At 39.9% G+C, this 22,311-nt stretch overlaps 1 protein-coding gene across 2 annotated transcripts in view; it reads right to left on the bottom strand.

Moving 5' to 3' along the window:
• LOC125326837 (probable acyl-CoA dehydrogenase 6) overlaps positions 1–22,311 on the bottom strand; it is an 81,180-nt gene that overhangs the window by 34,363 nt on the left and 24,506 nt on the right. The window lies entirely within an intron of this gene.

Consider the following 22,311-nt stretch of genomic DNA (forward strand, 5'->3'; position numbering starts at 1 on the left):
GAAAGACTGCAGTCACATTCACTACTTGCTCTCTCACAGATACTACTTCAACCAAAATTTCCAAGACAGATAAGGACTTACTCTGCTAACCAAACTTTAACTATTACTCTTTTGATCCAGTAACCCTTGCAAAGGAAAAATATGGATAGGCTTCTCATTACTTTTCAAACACTCATGGTTAGCAGACCAAGTACAATCCCAAGAGCAATTAACAATGCAAAATACGTGTTTCTACAATACTCCTATCTTCTGTATTCTCTATTCTGTTCCCTCTTGCTACAGAAGTCATCACAGTTGTCACCACAGAAACTAAATTTACTGAGATGACTAAGGTGGTTGAGTCTGTCTAGCACTGTTTTAGGTTAAGACAGAGCCACACTGTAAAATAAAGGAGAAACTTCTCCCCCAGTGTAAGGATAAAAACCCTTCTATAACACCACCACAAAATACCACAGAGGAACTTGGCAGTGCCTACCATTGAGCAGATAAATACTGCCGCTAAGCAGATAAATGCACCACACAGACCTGGCCCCAGCTAGGGGCAGCATGGACATGTTTGAAAAGGGTTCAAAGCTGTATAAGACACTTTTAAAAGCCAGAGCAGTATATTCTAAATCACTAAGTTGTCAACAGCTGAACTTGCTACCCTCTGCTTTCTAAATCATCCCTCACAAATTTGTAAGTTTTCTTAATTTTCTAAGTGGTTATGCAGTATATCCCCGGTGACATTGAGTCACCAGTCACATCTGCATAAAACTTCCAACCCAGAAGGTTATCAGAGCTCTTAAAAACAATGTAACGCAACCCCCCCAAATTGTGTACAAACAATGTTATGGGGAAGGAAAAGCTAAGTTGCCTGGTACAATAGAATAAAATGTGCACATGGCAACATAAGACACATTAACAATGTAAAAGATGCAGTAGCCAAAACACAAAAGAGGAAAAAGAAGATCCAAAGTGCACAGAGCCCCAGGCACCAGCTATCGCATCAGCTCCAAGTCAGAGAAAAACTTTAAGCAATCCCTGATCACAAACTCCTCAGTCATCTTCTGCCTGGAGTTTTAAATGGAGTTTATTTTTCCCTACTCAGGTCTGATCCAACATCTATTCCAAAGAAACTAGAATTTACCTGAAGTAGTTAGACCACCCTACAATTTTTTCTTTGCAGTTAAAGAGTACAGATCTCAATTATGGTCCATTTGAAAATGTCAGTCAAACTAAATGCCGCAGCATAAAGAAAATGAAAAAAACTCCAAACACATAGAAAAATGAAGTCAAGAAGTATATGGGCTGAAAATCACCCCTCCTGAGCTTCAGTGGCAAAGCCATGTTGCTTCTCATGGGACTTCTCTTTGGGCAAGCTCATAAACAAATCATAGAATGGGTTTCAAGGATATTTTTGCAACCTTGCCTGCTGCTTGAGATCAGTCAACCAGCAACAACTGCCAAGCTCCTCATGTGCATCGAACACACACATTGCTGCAAGCTCTTGCACATTCGCCTGCTCTAAACATGGCTTGTGGATGCTCAAGTAAATTCTCTGAGTCAGGCGTATCCAGCAGTGAGTGCTGCTTCTCTCCAGCTTGAAGGCAGCCACCCTTCTGACAATCAGGCCACCACTGCCTCAAATCCTTCAACAACGTGCACGTCCACTGCAGTCCCACTGACACAACCATGAGTCAGCCCTCAGAGGCTCCAAAATCCGTCATCGGCATCTGTCAGCCCCACGTAAAATGCACTCTTCCTCCCAAGAAAATGTCTGCACAGCTGCTCAGCTATCTTAAACATGTTTGTTCATTTTGAACAGGTAATTAACCCCACACCTGTACAAGAATGAAGCAGGCACATCATCTATATGTGCTGCTGGTGCTCCTAGTCAGGACTCGTCCTCTCACGTGAACTACCACAAACTCCTACAAAAAGTTCACATTACTCTGCATCACGGCAGATTTTCTTCCAGTAGGATCTTAAATGTGAATGCACAAATAGATATTATAAGGAATATACAGTAATATACAGACATTCAACCATCCATAGGTGAACAGGGAAAGAAAATGGGGATTGACTAATCAATGGATAACAGAGAGATATCCTAAATAACATTCCCCAGTTTAAGCACAACAGAGAGAAAAGATGAGTAACATGACTGAATACAAGTATGTTAGAAATTTCTAAAAGCTGGATGAAAAGAAGTCACTGTACTCGGTTTTGTAACACTCTATGAGCAAAAAGCAGACTTAATGCTTTCATTTCTTTAAGGCATTTCTTTCATTTCTTTAAGGCATCAGGATATATAATCAATATTAAAAAGATCATTCTGTTTCTTCTGCATTCCAATTAAAAAAAAATGAATCTGAGAAGCAATACTAAGTGATTTAAGGATTACAGAGGTATTACTTTTGCTACTTATTAAAATTTCTAGGCTAAGATTTAATACAAAGGCTAAATATTTATCAGCTGAAAGCTATGTTTCATTTTCTTCCCTACGAGATCTTTTATTCCAGTCCAAGCTTATTGGAAAAACAACAACACGAAAAACTTTAGACACTTAGCTCAACATGTCACACCAAAAGACATAAATTTTACTAGATCACATTTTCCAAAACTTGCAATCTCCTAATGGAATTACAAATTGAGAATTGACATTTTGGGCATGGGGTTAGAAACTTGAAAAATGCTAGTTTTCAATAACTGTAAAAAAAAATAAAAAGGGATTTCAGCATGTGTGCAGTGAATAATGAAATAAACTTTGGACATGCTCTGGAGCTAGCCTGGCCAGCACAAGGGTTTTAGTTCAGTAGCACCAAACTTGGAACAGAAGTGCACTGCAGGAGGTTTCCACAGGAATTTCTGATCAGCTCAGACTTAAGACTAAACGAATTTCCACTGGCTGACTTCTTAAGCCCTTGAGATGTTGGGTCAGATACTGAGAAAAACATAACATGCCGTCCTAAAATACCTGCTACATTGCAGGTCAACATATTCCCAGCACAGTCACACACAACAAATTATTAAAGAGACATCTATCACGTAATGCTGCAGCTAGAAGCCCACCCCTGTCCTGTTAGGTAATTTCCTTGTTTATAAATTCTCTTCAGCTGGCACCATCTGCATCTCTATGCTGGCACAGCCTTCAGCATGGGCAGGGCTGGGACCACCAGTGCCACAGCTCCTTATCTCTGGAAGCTGCCAGCCACTCACTCTGCGGGACAGCCCATCATGCTGCTGGAGCATCTCCAGAGGTTTCAGTTCCCCAGAACAGCAGGAACCAAAGGAGAGCATCTTCTGTATTTGTGATTGTTAAGAAACCTGACTGGTTTTGAAACTGCTTTCAGATAGCAAAAGCGAAGCTATGAAAGAATATTTCTAGATCTGAGCAATGCATTGTGGTGAGCTCTTTGAGACAAAACTCAAATTTGCAGTTTTCCAGGAAAGGCAATGGGTTTGATCTCAAACCAGGAACAAAGTCAAATAAAAATGCAAAAATATGAGTATTTTTATAACATTAAATTGTATGTTTACAATTTTTTCAGGTGATTACTGATTACAATTACTTCTGTCAGGTGACCTTATTTTTTTTGAAAGACACACAAAGGAAATGTCAAAATAAAAACCAGTTCTGGGGTAAAAATGAAAGACTATTTGCAATGTCAGAACAATGCCTTTCCCCTTCATTTTCTCCAACAAAGACAGTATTTCAGTAAAACCAGTAAGTTTCCATGCTTTCTCTATTCTTGGTAATTTTCATGGAGAAAACATTTCATTGAAAACTTTTATTTGATTTAACGAGTGTGGATAAACATTTTAAATGCTATTCTAGAGCTGAAAATATCTGGCTCAGTTCTCATTTTTGGCTATGATTCTGTGTGCATCCTTGTCCTTAAGATTTGTCAGCCAGACCATATCATGAAATAAATAATCCCTCTCTGTTTGTAGAAGAGCTGACACAACAGGATTCAAATCTGAACTGCAATCTCCAGTGTGAAATATGCTACACTGCAATTTTTATTTACACTGACATTGGAGGGTGTGCCTTGTATGTGGTACTGGCCAAAAATGAAATGTTTTTCAGTATAGTGCAAGCATACCACAAATCAAATTTCCCATTCCAGATTGTTTTCTTCAAAAGAACCTTCTACTCAAAGTATTATATTATTTCTATAAGCATTTAATCACCCAGTGTAGTCCACTCCAAGAAATTATTATTGACCAGAATTATCTGTTTCTTCTTACTGATTTGGTTTTAAAATCAGTAACATATCAGCTCTCAAACCCATGAAACGCAGGCTGTTCCAAGGGGGAATAACAGCACCCTACAACAGACCAGATAAAATTTTAATACAGTTTACAATTAAAATCACATCAAACTGCCTAATACACAATTACCTGTGTGACACACTGAGGTCTGTAACATACCGAGAGAATAACCTAGTGCAAAATGGAACAATGACACGGCTAAAGGTATCTGTAGAAGACTGAGATAAGAAAAATAACAAAACATCCTCCCCACAACATCCCTGTCTGTCATCTTCCTCAACTCCCAATCCTACCTGAATAATAATTAATGATCCCAAGAATTCATGCCCCCAGTAGTATAACTACCCTTTTACTATACAGCTTAGCTGTAATTTTTTCCAACAGAAATAGAAAATAGATTTGGTCATAGTCTACAGTAAGGATGCATTTGCACCACTCACTATATAAACACTTGAGGTTAAAGTCAGACCTCTCACAGTTATGAATATTACCTCTGTTATTTACAGACCATTCAGGAATCCAAGCAGGGTTCACTACACATCTCAGTAATTTACTTTTTCATAAGTAGCTATACAACAAATTTTATCTCAAATTCTTGTTCTCAAAATATACCTCTAGAGTTACATAGCAATAAATGTGTTTTTCAGGGCAATAACATATTGAATATGTGGTCACATAGTAAATTTGTAAAGGAATTAAATTTCATTGCATTCTCCAAGTAATTCTGAAAGTCAAATTATATTAAATCAACACATGTATTGTTATGGGATGTCCCTGAAACTGAATTTAAAATATTTATATTTTAAAATAAAAGAAGCAAAACAACTTTTATTGAGGAAAAAAACCCCAAACCATTCTTCATAGAAATTCATAAATTATTCCTGGAGATATTTAAAAACAGTCTTAGAAGTATTGCCAAATACCTGAATTACTATCTTCATGGCTCAATAATCTAGCCAATAACACACCTTCCTTTCAAATTTAAAAAAACCCAAAACAAAACCAACCAAACAACAGCAAAAAAACCAATCAGGGAGTCTGAAGTCCTTCCACCTCCCAAGGACACAGACTGTCCAGAGTCATCATGCTTCCCCCATCTCTCCCACACATCCACATGTAGAGAGAAAGTGGGGATGACAGGGGAGGGAAAAGTAGCCTTTTCATGCAGGAAAAAGCTCTTGTCAAAACTACATATTATTACTAATTTTTAAGTTGGTCTTGTATAATGGACTTTCCATTAGATTCATTTAATTGCAAAGAATTTTTAAAGCATTTACAAGCATCCCTCAGATACCAGGTGTTTATTACATTGTTGTGTGCATTGTTTCTAAATGAGTAACTGAAACATCTGAAATAAAAAGTAAAATCCCATTCAATTTACTGGCAAGTAGTGTAAGACTCTCCAGACACAAACCACACAATTAGAAAATTATTTTAATATATTAAGGCTCTTTGTCATGTTTTTGAGTTACATAACTTTCCATCTCATAAGAGGCACTATTTTAGAAGGACACTCAATAGTCACAAACTATTTGCCTAATTTTCACATGTCTATCTATCACCACAGGCTTCTGTAGCCATGAGACCCCACTGGGCAGCAAAGGCCTGCAAGAAAGGGAACTGAAGAGGATTTTATTACAATAGGCACCTTTTATCACAGTTAGACATCTCACTGTGCAGCCACTCTAAGTAAGATTGCTGATGAATCCTTTGTTTGCCTGTGATCTCCTGGACATTTCTGTTCAGAGAGAGAAGTATTTTCCACCACCTCCTTGTTACTCTCAAACCACGTCTCCAAAGAGCCTGCTGATAAGCTTTCCAGTATTTCAGAGACACCGTAAAGAGGTGTTGGGCTAAATTTGTTTCCTCATTTATGGGCAGCACATGACACGGGAGGTGGCTGGGACTGCAGGGACCATCCTGATGAACCACACAGGGAGCCCATTGCTGCTGGACCCTTGGAGTTCACCTGCAGCTGAGGTGCTGTGGGCTTTCCACGTTGCACAGCCAGGGCAGCAGTGTGCAGGTATCTGCCCTGGAATGGTTCTGGCTTAAAATGCATTTCCAAATCTTGTATCTCACAGTTATGTAAAAATCCAGCACGGTCAACATCTCTGAGTGCCCTTAGTCTGGTGGAGACACCAACCCCACACAGACTGTCTTTATAAACTGCCCAAGAGCCAGGTCAGCTGTTCAAAGGCGTGAAGCAGCTTTTTCATCAACATTAGCATGGTCAACATCCAGAGCTAGATTATTACCGCAGGCCTGGTTCCTACGGTATATCACCGTGTCCCGCAGCTATAGGGAGGAGGAGGAGGAGAAGATCCAGCAGGCAGGAATTGTGCAGCAAGATTGATTTATTTAATTATTTTACAAACTCTTTTATAGACTTTTTTCTTCATAGTCTAATTGGGCAAAGGACCAGCCACCCCTTGGGGGTGACTGGCCAAAATCCTAAAACATCCATTATCAAAATATTTTCTACTATACCATAAACAAGACTTTCCAAGGTTGCAGGTGGCTTGGTTGTTTACATTCCCTGCTACCTCTTCTGTGAGAGAGAAAAGTCTCTCACGGACTTAGAAAAATAACAAGAAGATCCTCACTAACAGCATTTTTGTACCTACACTAGATGCAGAAGAAACAAAGTGATATATAAGCATCTGTAATTAGTGACCCATTCTGAAGCTTCTGCAATGTCTCAGATGAAATTATAATAAATGTATTACAACTCATAAGCTTCATGATACTGAGCATACTGCACATCCTTTCAGCAGTGCATTATTATAGTCCTTTTCCTCCTTAAGAACTACAACTATTTGCTAACTCATTATGATTAACCCAGTGCATAGCATCTCTCAGCATCAGGTAGTCCCAAACTGAGGGATTCTGGCAACAGTAAATTAACAGTGAGCAAAGCAGCAGAGACTGTAACTCCTTTTTCCCGACTACATCATTATATTGAACCATGAAGATTGAGAGAGCCCACACCAAAGACATCAGTTTATGCTCAAATCTCACCCTGTGTTTAAAATAGTTGAGGAAAGGAAAAATACATAGTGCATTGAATACTGAACACTCTAAATTAGCAGTAAGGTTTAAGACCATGCTATACATCATTGAAACAATGAAAACTTACATGAACAATTCCTCACTTGTAAAGCTGGAATTCTCTTTCCAAAAAAAAACCAACCCAACAAAAACAACAACAAACCTAAACCAAAAAAAAAAGGGAGGGGGAAGTGAGATGAGTTTTTCTGTCTGGAAAAGATCACAGCATCTTCTAGGCTACAGCCTCATCACTTCAAGTCAGGTGACATAAACCAAGTCAAACATGAATTAATGTGTATCTTCTATCACAAAAAAACTCCAACGCAGAAACAAAAGAAAAAAAAGAGCTTATTTATTTTGCTCCCATTTCTGCAAACATGGTAATGACCAAGCTTCTGTTTTTCTTACACCACCATGTGTCAATAAAGAATTTTTTCCTGTTTGAAATCCTTCTCACATTGTGGCTAATGCTGTTTTCTAAATTTTGGAGTAGCATTGATAAAGTATGGACTGAGAGCAAGTAACAAAAGCAAGACATGAAAAATGCAGCAAATACAAATTCACCTAAATAGCATGCTAAAAGACAGACCTTAGCAATTACACTTTCAAACCAAACCATGTCACTATTCTCTTCATTTTAAGGAGGTTTACATGAAAGAATAGATAAATTTTCCTGTTGCACAGATTTTTCATATGTGTTAGAAACATTGCTATGGAAAGAAAGAAAAAAAACCCACAAAAGGAACCCCAACCTTTTACCATTTTAGGGAAATTGCTGTTTGGAAGCTCTGCTGCTGGAGACTGAGGTTACCCACGCTAATGTTTTACCACTGGAAAAAGTCTTCCACTTGCAATTTAATTGCAATTCACTCTTTGAGATTTGGCTTGCTCCTGACTTTGTGTTGGAGTGGTTAATCTTGCCCTGAAGTTGAAAAGTTGTGTGCAGCCTGTCAGTTTCCAGAAAACTTTAGGCTAAAACTTTAAGCAAAAGAGAAGAACTACCAAGTTTTACTGTATTGGAATGAAGAGATATAAGAAACTGGTTACATCTTTGAAGATGAATATGCTTGAGTAATCAAACAACAAACTTTGATATGATTTTTGTTTGTTTTCCATCTCTCAGTGTATCCTTCCATGCTGACTTTCCAGAGCTAAGATGCGTCTTCAGACAAATCCTGTTCTCTGATTTGTGTTTTCCATTCTAACCTGGGGTGAAACTGCTCCCTAACTTCTTCCTCAATGAAAGGTCTTTATCATACCAATGAAATCAGCTTTGGGCAGTGCTTCACTCAGTCCTATTCCTTATGCTAATGAAGATTTATCTTCTTTTTCCCACATTCAGGATGTTTTTGGAATGTCTTAGCAAGATGAATGGGCATTACTGATCTGATTGTTTTGTTGATTACAAACACAGAGAAGATGGAAAAATCCAAACCAAATTCATACAGATTTTACAGCTGGATCAGGAGACCTCTCTGTTTAGCCTGCCAGCAATGGATAATGTGCTGCAACAAGGTTATATAAAAACTAATCATATTGGAATTCAATTATCCTTAATGTTTCCCTGTTGACTCACTTTATTTTTTTTTTAATCTGACCTCTAGCTAAGTTTCTCAACTGCCGTCAACAACAGCCAAAAGTGCTGTGCTCTGCCAATTGCTAAGCAAAAAACCCTCAGCTCCCCACACTGCCTTGCTGCCTTCCCATTTCCTGATGGTCAGATTTCACTTAGAGATACAAGGTATTACCTGCCATCAGGTCTTTCCCACTAAGGAAGAGGAATGCCAAACAGTTGTACCTCTTATCCTTCATTTACCCATTCATCTACCTTCATTTTCTTATCTCTTGCACAAACACAGAAGCATTTTCTATGTCTTTAAAATAAATGGCCAGTGAGGCAATAAAGCCTTGGTATTATACTATGAACTTTCTTTTAAAATGCCCTACTACTCACTGAAAAGATGAAAATTTTTTCCCCTTAATGATGACAGCAGGATTTACAGAACCGGTAAAAGGCACAGAGGAAGATCGTGTGGAAGGACAAAGTAATTTAGAAACAGTGCACTGCCTGCAACTTACTATTGTGATGTTTCTGGTCTCTATGACAAAGTAGATGCTGCAAGATTAACTAACACAAGTATAACGAGCAAGTCTCTTGATATGCAAGTTATGGGATTTTGCCACAGTCTGGAAGAAGCCAAAGGAGAAAAAAAAGAAACCCTGAAGCTGAGAATAGTATAATTAACAAGGAACACAATAGAGGAGCAATTTCAGGGAAGTGCATGGAAAGGAAGGCAGACAGCTGGGGAGAGTGATGCTCACCTTTGCAAAAAACAAAGGAGAAGGAAGTTTAAGAATAAAAGTATTTTATTTTTAAACCTAATTCAATGAAGCAAGGAGTGGAAGGAAATATGAATCTTCACAACCAACTTGGTATGTGCTTTATCTGGAGATTCCTCCTGGAAAGAGCAAACAGTAAGAAAAAGCTTCTTCAGAGGCAGGTAGAGACCTGGAGAAACAGCCCAGCTCTGCTGCTTAGAGGAACTCACCTTTAACAGACTAAGATTTTTTTATTGCCATCCCATAATCTTGTCTGGTGTAAGAGTGGCCTCCACAGAAATGGGCATGTACAGGACAAACCTAACAACAGGATAGGGGGCTCACAGTTCTACAGAGGCTGCAGCCCCAAATGCAGGTTTGGGACTTTTACCAGCTGGGACTCTCATTTTCCTTAACCCACTGTGAGGACTGGTTTGAAGATAACAGACTATCCCTAAGTATGAACCACTGCCCCATTTGCAAGCAGAAACCAGCAGGAGAAGAATGCTTGACTCCTGGAGCAGCCATGGCCGTCACACTGTGGTTCTGCCAGCAGCTCTGCTGTTATTCCTGCCTAAGCATAATTTGTCTCTGCCTGTTTCTTTCCCTATCCCTCAGCCACACAATCACAACTGCCTGGATCAACAGAAGAGCTGTGAAATAACCAGTACTAAAAAGTGGCAGATTGTTTTAAATTATACTGCAGTGTACTTCATTGGTTATGCTATCTCCCTGCACAACACAGTGGGCCCCCCCTTTTAATTATTAGAAGGATATTTTTTAAAATCAATTTGTAAAATTTACACCAGCTCTTTAAGAACCGTTGTAGCAAGAAAGCATGCTTCCACTTTAAATCTCCCTTTTTTCTAATTCTAATGGCCACTCTACACGCTCTTTAATGAGCGTCACCAATCCCAACAGAACTGTCTGAATAATGCAAAGCCAAACTAGATGTATATGAAAAACCTCCTGTCCCATACCCAAACTCTATACAGAAGTTTCAGATTTGTCTGTTTAATACTCTGTCTGGGTCTTTTACATGACAGATAGCAAAAGACATAAACAAAATCACACCCATTTCGGTGCTTTGTTCCCCAAAATTTGCTTTAGAAGTCTTTCCATGGCATGCACTCTCTAACTTCAATGTGACTTAACAAGCTGTCTAGACTGAAGACTGATGTTCTTCTTACTTACCTTTTCTGTTTACAGTTGAGAATATTTTCTCATTAGCTTCAGGACATATGATTGAACATTTTTCACTACTTTCAATGATGACATAAGCCAGGTTTCTTTTACACAGAAACAGAGCAAGACTTTTTTATAAAATAAATATGTATGTGATTGAAATAAATATGTACGCGATTGAAATGTATATAGCAAATAATTTGCAGTCAGAGATGGTCTTTATGCCTGGTTTCTAATAGACAACAAACTTAGAAATGTGCTTGAAATTGTTTAATAAACACTTTTTCTGAACAAATTTACAGAGTTTCTGAAGACAAACTGCCTATTAGCTATACCAACATGATTTTTTTTTCATTATTCATACTCTCCCACTGTTCACTGAAAAGAGACTTATTTTTATCTGTCTTATTTATAAAGATGCTCTTAATGGTAGTTAAAGACTTGAGGACATGAGAAACAAAGCCAAGAACCTCTACAGAAGGTCCCAGAAGACTGAGTCCCAGCTGCGTATCTTCTCCATTAATACAACTGGTATGTCTTCACCAGTAAGGTTTCCAACTTTCGGTGAAAAGCGATAATCTCAGCATTTCATTTGCTGGCAGTTTTTCAGCCTATATTTCTCATTTCCTTCCACTGTCCTAAACAGGTCCCCATTTCCTTGTTTATGCCAGACGCTTATATTATAATCACACTACTCTGATCACTCCATAGCTCAACTAAAGAGCTCTTAAATTGTTCCTACAAATCAATCCCCTGAGCTTTCGTAATTTCTTCCTTGACCTCATTAGTTTTCCAAAAACTTTCAGGCCAAGACATGCCCATCTAATAGCTTCCATTCCAAATCTGTCCTCAGTGTTAGTAAAATATGCAGTTAATTTAGTTTTTGTCCTAAGAGTTGTAGATGAAAATTCCCTGAAACACAGAAAAGATTGATTCCCTCTTTTTTGAGCTTTCACTGGTAATTACAGTGATGACCTCTGCAACAAACGTGATAAACAGATGCAGAAAGCAGCCTTGCAGCAAAGAGAAAAAAGAAAACAACTTTTAAAATAAAGAATGGGATCAAATTCTGCTCAAACATAAAGGATAAACATTCTGACAGCAGAACATGGTTCAGTGCTACTTACTGAACTTAGGTCTTTTACTGGCAGAAGCAGTCTGGCACCACAGCAGAGTTATTTCAACATTCAAGCATGAAGACCTCTCAAAAATGTCTCTCTAGCTGATGAACAGATGGTTAAAAAAAAAAAATTCAAGATCACAGACCAAATTAAACTAGATAAAATATGTTACTTGTCTCTAGCAGCATATAAAATGGTAATTTTTCAGTATTTTGTATTTGGGAAAAAGAAAAGAATCATAGGAAACTAAGGTGAATTAAAAAAATTAAAAACAGATCTAAGTTTATTTTTTTTATTATCGCCACTGGACACAGCATGTGCCAGGAAAAGGGTTCTGTTGTTTCTACAGTTTTAAACAAATTAACCACAGCCTTCCTAGCCAATAATGTATACTGCATTAACTACAGATAGCAGACTAAAAGACACCTTACTTAAGAATATCCTCAATTGCTACTTGGGGTTTGGAGCAACCAGTGCATGGAGATTTAATTTTACCCCAAGTAAAACCCTCATCTTACTGTCATCTATGAAGGGTTACAGAAACTGCAGTCACCCTTACTACTACAGACTCAAGTCATTCCGTCTGCAGCTCCTCATGAGTATTCTCGTGAAAATAGATACACTTCATCTCCTGTGTGTTTCAGGATACAGCACTGCTTTCTTCATTCCCTCCTGCAGTGGGAGGTTGGGAGACAAGCATGAAGGCAGGCACAGTTTTGATATCAGTGTGAAGAACAAACACTGAAAGTCACAGAGCATGACTGCGATTTACAGCAGCTGAGGGTGTCTGAAAATGCAGGGCACCTGCAGTAACTCACTTGGAAGACCTATTGCCACCGCATCAGGAACAGTTGTAAACACACAGAAATAAATCTCACTAGTACTTTCCCATCAGTTACTGTTGTACTGATTTAATCAGGCAGAAGCTGGGTTCATGCTGCTGTTTGAAGAAATGATGGACAGAAAAGTCTAACTCCCACTTCGGTGCATGACCAGACCCCACAGCTGCATGGTGGTTTCTCAGACAGCCTCTCTGCTTTGCCATCCACACCTCTTGCTGCCTGGCAGGGCTGCAGGTCTGTGGGAAAACAACTAGCTGGGCAGGATTTGCACAGCACATCGCAGCAATGCTTCCATGCCTGCAATTCCACTGCTAACAAGTCACATCCAGCCACTCAGCAAGATGCAAGACCAAAGTATCAGGTAAGAACCAAGGTACCAGCAGGAAAAATGGACAGCATTGTTTTGGAAAATGTAAAAAAAATAGAAGCATAATTTTACTTTTTATTCCTCTAAGAGTGAGATCTGAGCCTGTGTGTTTTTACTGAAGTAATGAAGAGACTCAGGTGTATGTTCCTTAACGGCAACTTGAGAATGCTTAAGAAATGTTTACACAAAACCACAAGAGTTACGAAGCATGAGCAAGCTTCCTCACTTCAGTCAAATTGGCAAGTTTACAAATTTCAGTATGACACATTTATTGCAAACTTACAGTAATGTCCATATGCCCAGAAGCAGGAATGGAAAACTTAAAGAGTTTGTAATGCTTGACTGAAACTTCACTTGCTGATTAACAAATTACCATCTCCAACTAGCAGTATGTCTACTAGCCAAAAAAAGCACATTGAACCTCTGAGAAACAAGGTCTCCTGCACAGACTCCCATATCTGTAAATCCAGCCAGGAAAGAGCCTCAGAAAAAAGATGATGTTCCACAAGCAGTGCAATTATTTCACCCCTTAAAATTATGGCAAAATAAAAATGGTTCATTAATTTAAAGACTGGAAAATACATATGTCTGGATGACGCTCTTAGTCATATGGTTTAGTCTTAGGTAGTCCTGAGAGGAGCAGAGAGCTGAACCCTATGATACTTGTGGGTCCCTTCTGACTTGAGACATTCTGTGACTCTGTGATGTGTCACAACATGCACACACAAACACATATGTACCATAAGACACACATGTGGTGTGCACATATGTACACCAGCAACGTGCCCTGCCACTCTGACTCATGTTTCAGATGACATGACTGAGCAGCACTGCTTGGGGCTGACCTGGTTCTCCTTGTAGGACAAACGCCAAGCACAACGTTGAGGCTGTTACCCCACTCCCCTCTTCCCAATGACAAAAGGGGCACAGCAAAAGCTGGAGAGATTTGCCTAAGCCTGCTCAGCCACACCTGAGATTTGGTCTTGATATAAAACTGCACCTAGTGTCTTCACATGAACGGATCTCCTACCATTCCTACATCTGCAGGTGTGGGTAATTAATAGTCAGGGAATTGGTCTAATTAGTTTCAAATTAAATCTTTAAAAAACTCACTAAGAATTACAGTGAGTAAGCCATGCTAATTAAATATTGAAGGAATAAGTGAAAATAAGCATCAGGAGAAGTGTCTCTGTGCCCCACTCCCAGTGCACAAAGGATTTAAGAGCGTTTACTAGAACTCATTAATTGGATCTATGAGCTTCTGTTTGACCCCTGATTTTTCTTTAACATATTAAGGCTGTGTAAAATATATATGAATACATTAATATGTAAAGCACAGCTAACTGAAAATGGATTTATAAAGATTTTCTTAGAAAAACCAAACCAGTGAAGGCTTTGATGAAACATCCAAAAGAAAAAAAAAATACACTCAACAACTGTAATGTACCATCTCAAAGCAATACAGAAACACTCTATTAACAACATGCAAAATATATAGTAAAAAAGCACTCCTGCAAAAACAGTGCAGTAATTCTTCTCACAAAAATCTGAATATTTGCAACATTACAGTAGCCCCACAAGTGTAGAGTGATGAAAAATTAATCAGGTGGGTAACCTGACAACAAACAGAGAAACAGTGAGGATAAAAAAACCTCAGTGAAAGTGGAAAATGGAATGGAATTTTTTTCTATATTTATGGCATCAGTGATGATCATTACTCTGGTTGGTGAACAAGCAAACAAAAAATAATTAGACTGTGGTATTTTTTGCCATCATGTAGAGGGAAATCCTTTTCGAGCTCCAGGTGCTCTGCTCCCCCTGTTCTGTGCTCAGGCTTTGCACCACCAGCTCCCCACTCCAGGCCCTCAGGCTGCAGCCAGGAAAAAGGCTGGCGTATATGGGATAGGCGGCTCCAAATGCAGCTGCTCCAGCTGGTGCTGAGGGAGCAGCTAAGACAGGTACTGGCCCAAGGGAGTAGACAGCTTCAACTCACACCACATTTCTTTTCTTGGTAGCACACATTCTTGTCTCTCTCCTCTTGCCCATTAAGGACTTTCTCAGACACTCAGGAACTGGTTATCTTTGGGACCTCAAATTAATCTGGCTAAGCTTGATAATATCCAAAAGTATTAAAGGAAACTGAGCACTTAATGACATAAGAGATTTTTAGGAAACTGACTCAAACCACATCACGGTTTCATAAAAACAGCTTTCGGTGCCCCCCCTTGCTTCCAAAGACCACTGCTGCAGACCACGTAGCATTGGTTTTGTTTCATCACAGGTATCCCTCTGCCCAAACTTTAAACACTCTTCTGTTCTGTTCTGGACAAGAAAAGGGGCATGGTGACACCTGCCCATCCCCTGGGTGACATATCCATGAGTGGCTCAGGGAGCTTCCCTTGGTTACACAGATGTTGCATTAGACATCTCCTGCCCTTTAATCTAGGGCTTACTAAAGTCAGTGGGGATGCTGCCTTTAAAATCACTGCACACAGTACTTGACACCTGTCTCATCATTCCCTTGCTCTGCCTTGCACTGGTGTAATCATTCTGGGAGACAGGGGAGGTCTGCAGCAGAGAAACACCTAGGACAGACTGACTGATCTGGTTACCTGGTTCCAGGCAGCTTGAAGGCTTTATTAGAAACCAACAAGGAAAGATGTCCTACGGAAGCAGAGGAAGCATATTTACCACATAATTTCCTTTCTCTCATTACAATCTCAGTTTTCAAAAAACTAAAATTGCAAATATGTCCCCAGTTCTCATTGGTGTGCAGTAGAGCCAAAACCCAATAACTAGCACTCAGGCCTTTCATTGCACAGAGGTTATTTAAAGAAATGTGATATTTGCCCCACAGCAGCTAAAAAGATACAGGCAAGCAGCAGGGACACTATATTCAATTATCCAAGTCTCAGCCAGCAGCCCGAGTGCTGAAAGTACTGTTGCAAGAGCCAGATCCATGTGGACATACGGTCTTAACAGAGTATCATCTTGAAAATAAGCTTGACTATAATCCCTCCAGTTTCGTCCTTTGCAGGTCTGTTATGACACACATCTCACACACAGAAAAGAAGAGCCATGTTTTGGTTGTGCTTTTTATTGATCAGCTTCACAAACATGAGTTCAAAGCCTATGTTGAACATGGATATTTTCATCTGGCCCTGTGCTTTAGAATGACTTCATATCATTGAGCCATTTTTCATCCCAAATTACGCCCTGATTGGTTGCAATTTGTTACTTATGAGTAAAATTGCAGCTGACCATTAAAAATGCATTTGTGGCATTCTTCAGGTTCTCCAGAGTCAGCTGAAATAAAACCATCCCTGCTGAAATAAAACCTCCCCTGCCAAGTGATTTCACAGCCTGATGCCTGAACAGCAAGAACATTTTCTAATATGTTTTTAAAACATCCCCCTTTTTTTCTGAAATTTACCAGTCTCACAAAAAAAAGCCCAAAGTACCTCAACTCACGAACATCACAGACAAGAGTGGGAAGGGCAGTTGAAAGCTGAGCAGGAATGCTGGGAGAAGGCAGAAGGTAAACACTTCTCCGCAAGGTTCATCTGTTGGGATCTTTCAAGTTTTGGACTACAGTAACTCCCTCAAGATTTTCTGAAAGCAAGCACAAAGCACATTGATCAGGAATCCCCTGTCTCCCACATTCATCACAGCTACCCAGACTCCCAAATTTAGGGTTCATTTTCCAGCTCTGCTACAGACTTTGCCATCCCTGCACTTCAGCAGACAGCTATGAAGCCTCCTGGAAGCTGGCTCCCAGTGGGCACCCACCATCCACCTAGCATCATGGCCCTGGTTACACTGGCGGCCTCCAGATATAAGCAAAAAGAACTATGACCATGTGAGGGTTTTCATCTCACTGGAATAACCCTGTTAAGTGTAGCTCTTGGGGTAGGTTAGTTTTTTGGGGTTTTTTTCCTTTTAAAATAAGATGACATAATTAGAGATAAAAAGGAAACCTGTAAGGGCTTGTGCAGCTCCAAAGCCAGGGATAATTGCAAAACACAAGTCTTACATCATCACTGTCTACTTTCACATTTGGCAACTTCAGCCACAAGACAAATCGGTGCCTATGTTATGTTTTGATTTTTCCTCTTATTTACCACCTAATTTTCTTGTTTCTTTTTAAACAATACATCAACTAAATGACAATACTTTTCTTTGCAAGCTTTTGTTTACATTTGTATGTCCATTAAATTAACTATGTAGACTCATCGAATGGTTTGGCTTGACCTTTAAATGTCATCTAGTCCAACTCCTGCACTGAGCATGGACTCCTCCAACTAAATCAGACCTCTGTCTAACCTGACCTTGAATGTTTCCACAGATGGGACATCTACCACCTCTCTGAGTAACCTGTTCCAGAGCTTCAGCATCTTAAATGTGAAAAATGTTTTCCTTGCATGTAATCTGGATCTACCTCTGGATCTATCCTCTTTTAATTTAAAACTATTACTCCCTGCACTATCACTACAGGCCTTGCTAAAGAGCTTGTCCCCACCTTTCTTATAAGCTCCTTTCCTTCTGAACGACTGCAACGAGGTCTCTCTGGAGTCTTCTCCAGGCTGAACAACACCATCCCTCTCAGCCTTTGCTCATAGGAGAGGTGCTCTATCCCTCTAATCATCTTTATGACCCTCCTCTGGACTCACTTCAACAGGCTCACATCTTTCATGTGCTGGGACCCCAGAGCTGGATGCAGCACTGCAGATGGTTTCTCACAAGGGCAAAGGAGAGGGGGACAATCCCCCTCCCTTGACCTGCTGGTCACACTGCTTTCTATGCAGCCCAGGATGCTTTTGGCTTTCTGGGTTATGAGTGCACATTTGCCAGGTCATGTCCAGCTTTTCATCCACCAGTATACCCAACCGCAGTGTTGTTCCCTGTAAGGCTGCTCTCATATTTTAAAGCTAGTGGATATTTGGGACTCAGACTTGGTATTGTTCCATTTCACCTTTTCTCAGCAAGCTCTGTTATGACCAGAAATTAATCATTTCAATTAAGTCCTTTACTATTATTCAGAAGAACTTACATTTAAATTCCTCTTTCCTCCCAAACTTACTTAGTACGCTTCAGTAACTACCTTTAAGGATACTCCCTTACAAGAAATTAAACTGCAAAGCTTTGTGATTATTTTTGAGTGTTGTCAGATTAAACTTCATATTAAATTAAAAGCTGTTTCATAATGTTAAAGTGAATGTTCTGTATAATAATCTGCCTTCTGATGGTAATTTTTTATAATTAATTCCACCTTTCCATGCAATCTTTTGTGTTCTAAAGTTTATTCTGTACTCCCACATGGAAAATTAGATCATTCAGCATGTGGAGGCATTTACAGAATACAGCTCACAACTACCCAATGAATAAATAAAATAGTGAAATGAAAGGAAAATTCTGTTAAAATATCTTTTTTTTTTTTATTTTAAGCACTACCAGTGTCTTCATTCAAATGACAGGAAAGAAGATGATGGTAGCCAGTGTTAGAGATCACCACCCTTCACATGTGTGGCTTCATCTCTCATCAGGACATGGAAAGTTTCTGCTGAAGGTTTTTTCCATCTTTCATCAAAGACAAGCTAATTACAGTGCTCACTGGAGTGGTAGGAGAGGAAGCAGGTTCAACCCCCAGATCTACCAGCCATGTCCACATACCCACTCTCTATTCAGTTTCTCCTGACTAAATCCATCAGTGGAAGACTGTGCACACCACAAACACAGACCTATCCAAACCCAAGCAAAACATTTTAAAGCCATGCAGGGCAGCCCATCCACAAAACTCTGCATGAATCCCAGACAGCTCGAAACTATGACAGAAGACCTGATGCTCCCTCCTGACTGCCCATCATGCAGGCACAAGGTGCAACATAGAATGTGTCCCCCCTCTCCACCCTCACCACTTTGCTGTGCATTTTTCCTTGCGGAAACCACACTATGCTATAGATCTAGGTAGTGGCTGCTGCAATGGTAAAAATATTCTACATTAATAATCTCATCATTTTAGTTTTTGGATTTAAGATTGTTTCAAAGTCTGTTGTCTATGGAAAGAGAGCTTTGGTGGATCGATGCTGCGTTTATTCCACAGGGTCCCACGTGGAGACGCTCAGGCGGCGCTCTGCCAGCGCCTACGCGGGCACCCGATCTCACCTTCGCAGGTGGTCACAAACACCCACTCACACACAGTCTGTGCACGAACCGGAGACAGAGAGGCGAGAGGGGTTCTCTGCATGCAATTCCGAGGTGTTTAATGGCAACACCCCGAAGAGAACAGAGACAAGAAGAACCCCGAACTGAAAACCCACGCCAGTTTTATCCTGAGAGCTCCCAAAACCAAGAGTCTGAGGGCTAGGGGGCAGAGGCAAGGTTGAATGGCATAACAGGGGCCAACGGGAAAAGGGATGAGAGGGGGGAGAGGGCCAGTGACCAGCAGAATCTAGGCAAAGAGAGAACTTTCTAGCACAGTGCTGTAGGGAGAGACCACTTTTAGGGCAACCTGGGAGGTGTAAAGTGGACTTAGCCACCGCAACAGTTGTCTGAAACCTGCGAGCAATTAAAACCTGTTAAACCTTTAGCAAGATCAAAGTTGGAAGATTTTTCTAATTCTCTGCATTTACGTATTTTATGTTTCAGACATGTAACTAAACTGCTTGAAGAATATCTTTAGAGAAAGTCCAATTCATTATCTTCCACTGCTTTTCCAGTTTCCTAACAGAAAATGGGTGTTTTCCTTTCTTTCCCTAATTTAGCTGGCAGCACCACAGAATCCATGCAGCGGCCAGATTCTGATCTGTCTCAAGGAGGTGCTACTCTGAAATCCTTGGAGCTGCTTATGGGTTACACAATGCAGTGACTTTACAGGACAGCCCAGTTCCTGTGCAGTTTACACAGAAGAATGTTTAGTGGTCACCTCCAAAACTGAGGGTTCCTTCAGTTTTAAATGTACCATCCAGCAGAACTCACAGCATCTTTCATGTGCATTAAAGATCTGCTGGTGACTGTAAGTTGATGATGAAGAAAACTTTTCAAAGATCAAAATATTCATCTATCTTCCAGGAGAGAAGAAACTGGATTCTCAGTAGCAAGAAATAAATGCAAAACCAGAATAAAGTGAAATTGGTATCTCGAAAACAGTTACAAAGTTCTGCCGGAAGAAGCAGAACATTTCCTGTCAGAATGAGTTGTATGTAAAGAATTTTCGTCCTGGTGTTTGTTTCCTCTTGTATTGTCCTCTTTCCACATCCTCCTCTGAGGCTATGGGACCTGATGGCATCCAGTTTCAACCTGGGCAGAGACAGAGGATGGGATTCCCAACACTGTGTTGTAAGGAAAGAGGGAGAAAATATAGGAAGCTGCCTTTGTTCTTGCGAGAATTGAGTTCATCTGGGCATCTCATTAGTGTGGTGCCTGGGAGTCCAGGTGCGACCTGTCCAAAGGTAACAGGTGCATAATTGCTTCCTTTACAGGTCCAGCAGCCCACAGGTTTTACAGGAACAACAAGAAACACCCAGCTTACACAACTTTTCCCATGCAAAAGCATGCAAAAAAATAATACAATCCACGAAGAGGTCAGAGGATGAATCGTGATCAGCTCAAATACCCCCTAGAATGCAAGGATGCCAACATCTCCTCCTCTGAAATGCAGCACTGCTACAAGTATCAGCTGCCATAAATATTTTTTTTTAACAATGCAGAATCTGTCACGTGCAGAATATGAATTAGTTTAAGGTTATAAAAATTAAAAAAAAAAAAAAAAAAATTTGCATGGTTCCTTTTTGTTCTCCCAAACAACCCCAAGCACAGTGCCACTGTCCAGACAGCAGAACTGTCCTCCCTCCATGGTGCCAAAGGACCTGGTTAAAAGCAAAATAAGAAGCAGCCCCAGTGTGAATTTTTTTTTTAATCATGTGCCAAGTATGACAGCAGCCTTGTGCACAGGAAGCATCTGGACACACTGGAAAGAATTTCCTGACTAGCTTTGAGTGACAAATTCAACTAACAGCTTCTTTACACCAGCTACAGAAGAGCAAATTGCTCCCATGCTATCTCTCTTGGGAAAAAAAAAGAGGGGAAGCCCCCCTCATTATTCTACCTAAAACAAGCAAACAATCAAGCCCAAAAAGCCAGTAAAATGGATTCAGAGGCTTTTTGATTTGGTGTGTAAACACAGAATTCCATGATACCAGGATTTAACCTGAACTGCTCAGCTATGAGAAGAGAAACTTGGAAAGCAAAACCCTTTTAGAATGCTGAATGAGTAAGATAATCTCTTTATCTTCCAAAATATAACTCACAAAAATGTTATTGAGCAAAAACAAACAAAAGGCCAGGTAAAGGAAACACAGCATGTTACTAGCTTGAGGGAAAAAAAGTGCAATTTAATCTTTAATAAGCTTTACACACAGTGCAAAGCCTATCTCTCTAAATTTCTCTTAAATGGCACTGACTTTGAAGAATAAATCCACAGCTGGTGATTTATGTTGATTAAAAAAGCCTCAATATTCTCATTCTTCAGGACTTTGAGGTCGTTAGTAATACCAAAAGTATCTAATCATAAAAGATTATTTCCCCCCCTCCTTAAACCCAGATGTTCATTAGTTTTTAACAAAATATTTTTATTACCCTCAGTCCTTCCAAAGTCAGTTAAAATAGAAGAAGCAGCAAATAGAAGTTGTTAGGGAAGTTACACAAGGACCCACCAGAATCCTCTCAAGAGGGAAAAAAAGCAAGAAGAAAGAGATGAGGTTCAGTGGGAAACAAGTAGATAAAGGTGGCTGAAAACAACTGGTAAGATTTAGAAAAGAAATATGGATAATAATGACCTAAAAAAAACCATGATCACAACCATTCCAACATACAAAGACGGAAGGAAGTGCAAAAATTAACCTGGCAGTGCTGGGCTAATGATTGGACTTGATGATCTAAGAGGTCTTTTCCAAACTTTATGATTCTGTGACTAATTAAAGGCTTCCATTCTTGGGCTGGGGAAGGACCCTGAACAAGCTGAAATATGTATTGTGATTGTTTTTGCCAGGCTTACACTCCAGCACACGGAGCAGTGCTGGATGTGCTATTCAGGGGGGAGTTGGTGAGGCCACTGAGAACAAGAAGCTGTGAAATGATGTATTTACCTGCTAAGTGAGCAGCTGATGATCAG

This window comes from Corvus hawaiiensis, chromosome 1 (assembly GCF_020740725.1).
Source record: "Corvus hawaiiensis isolate bCorHaw1 chromosome 1, bCorHaw1.pri.cur, whole genome shotgun sequence".
In the NCBI taxonomy this organism is placed as follows: Eukaryota; Metazoa; Chordata; class Aves; order Passeriformes; family Corvidae; genus Corvus; species Corvus hawaiiensis.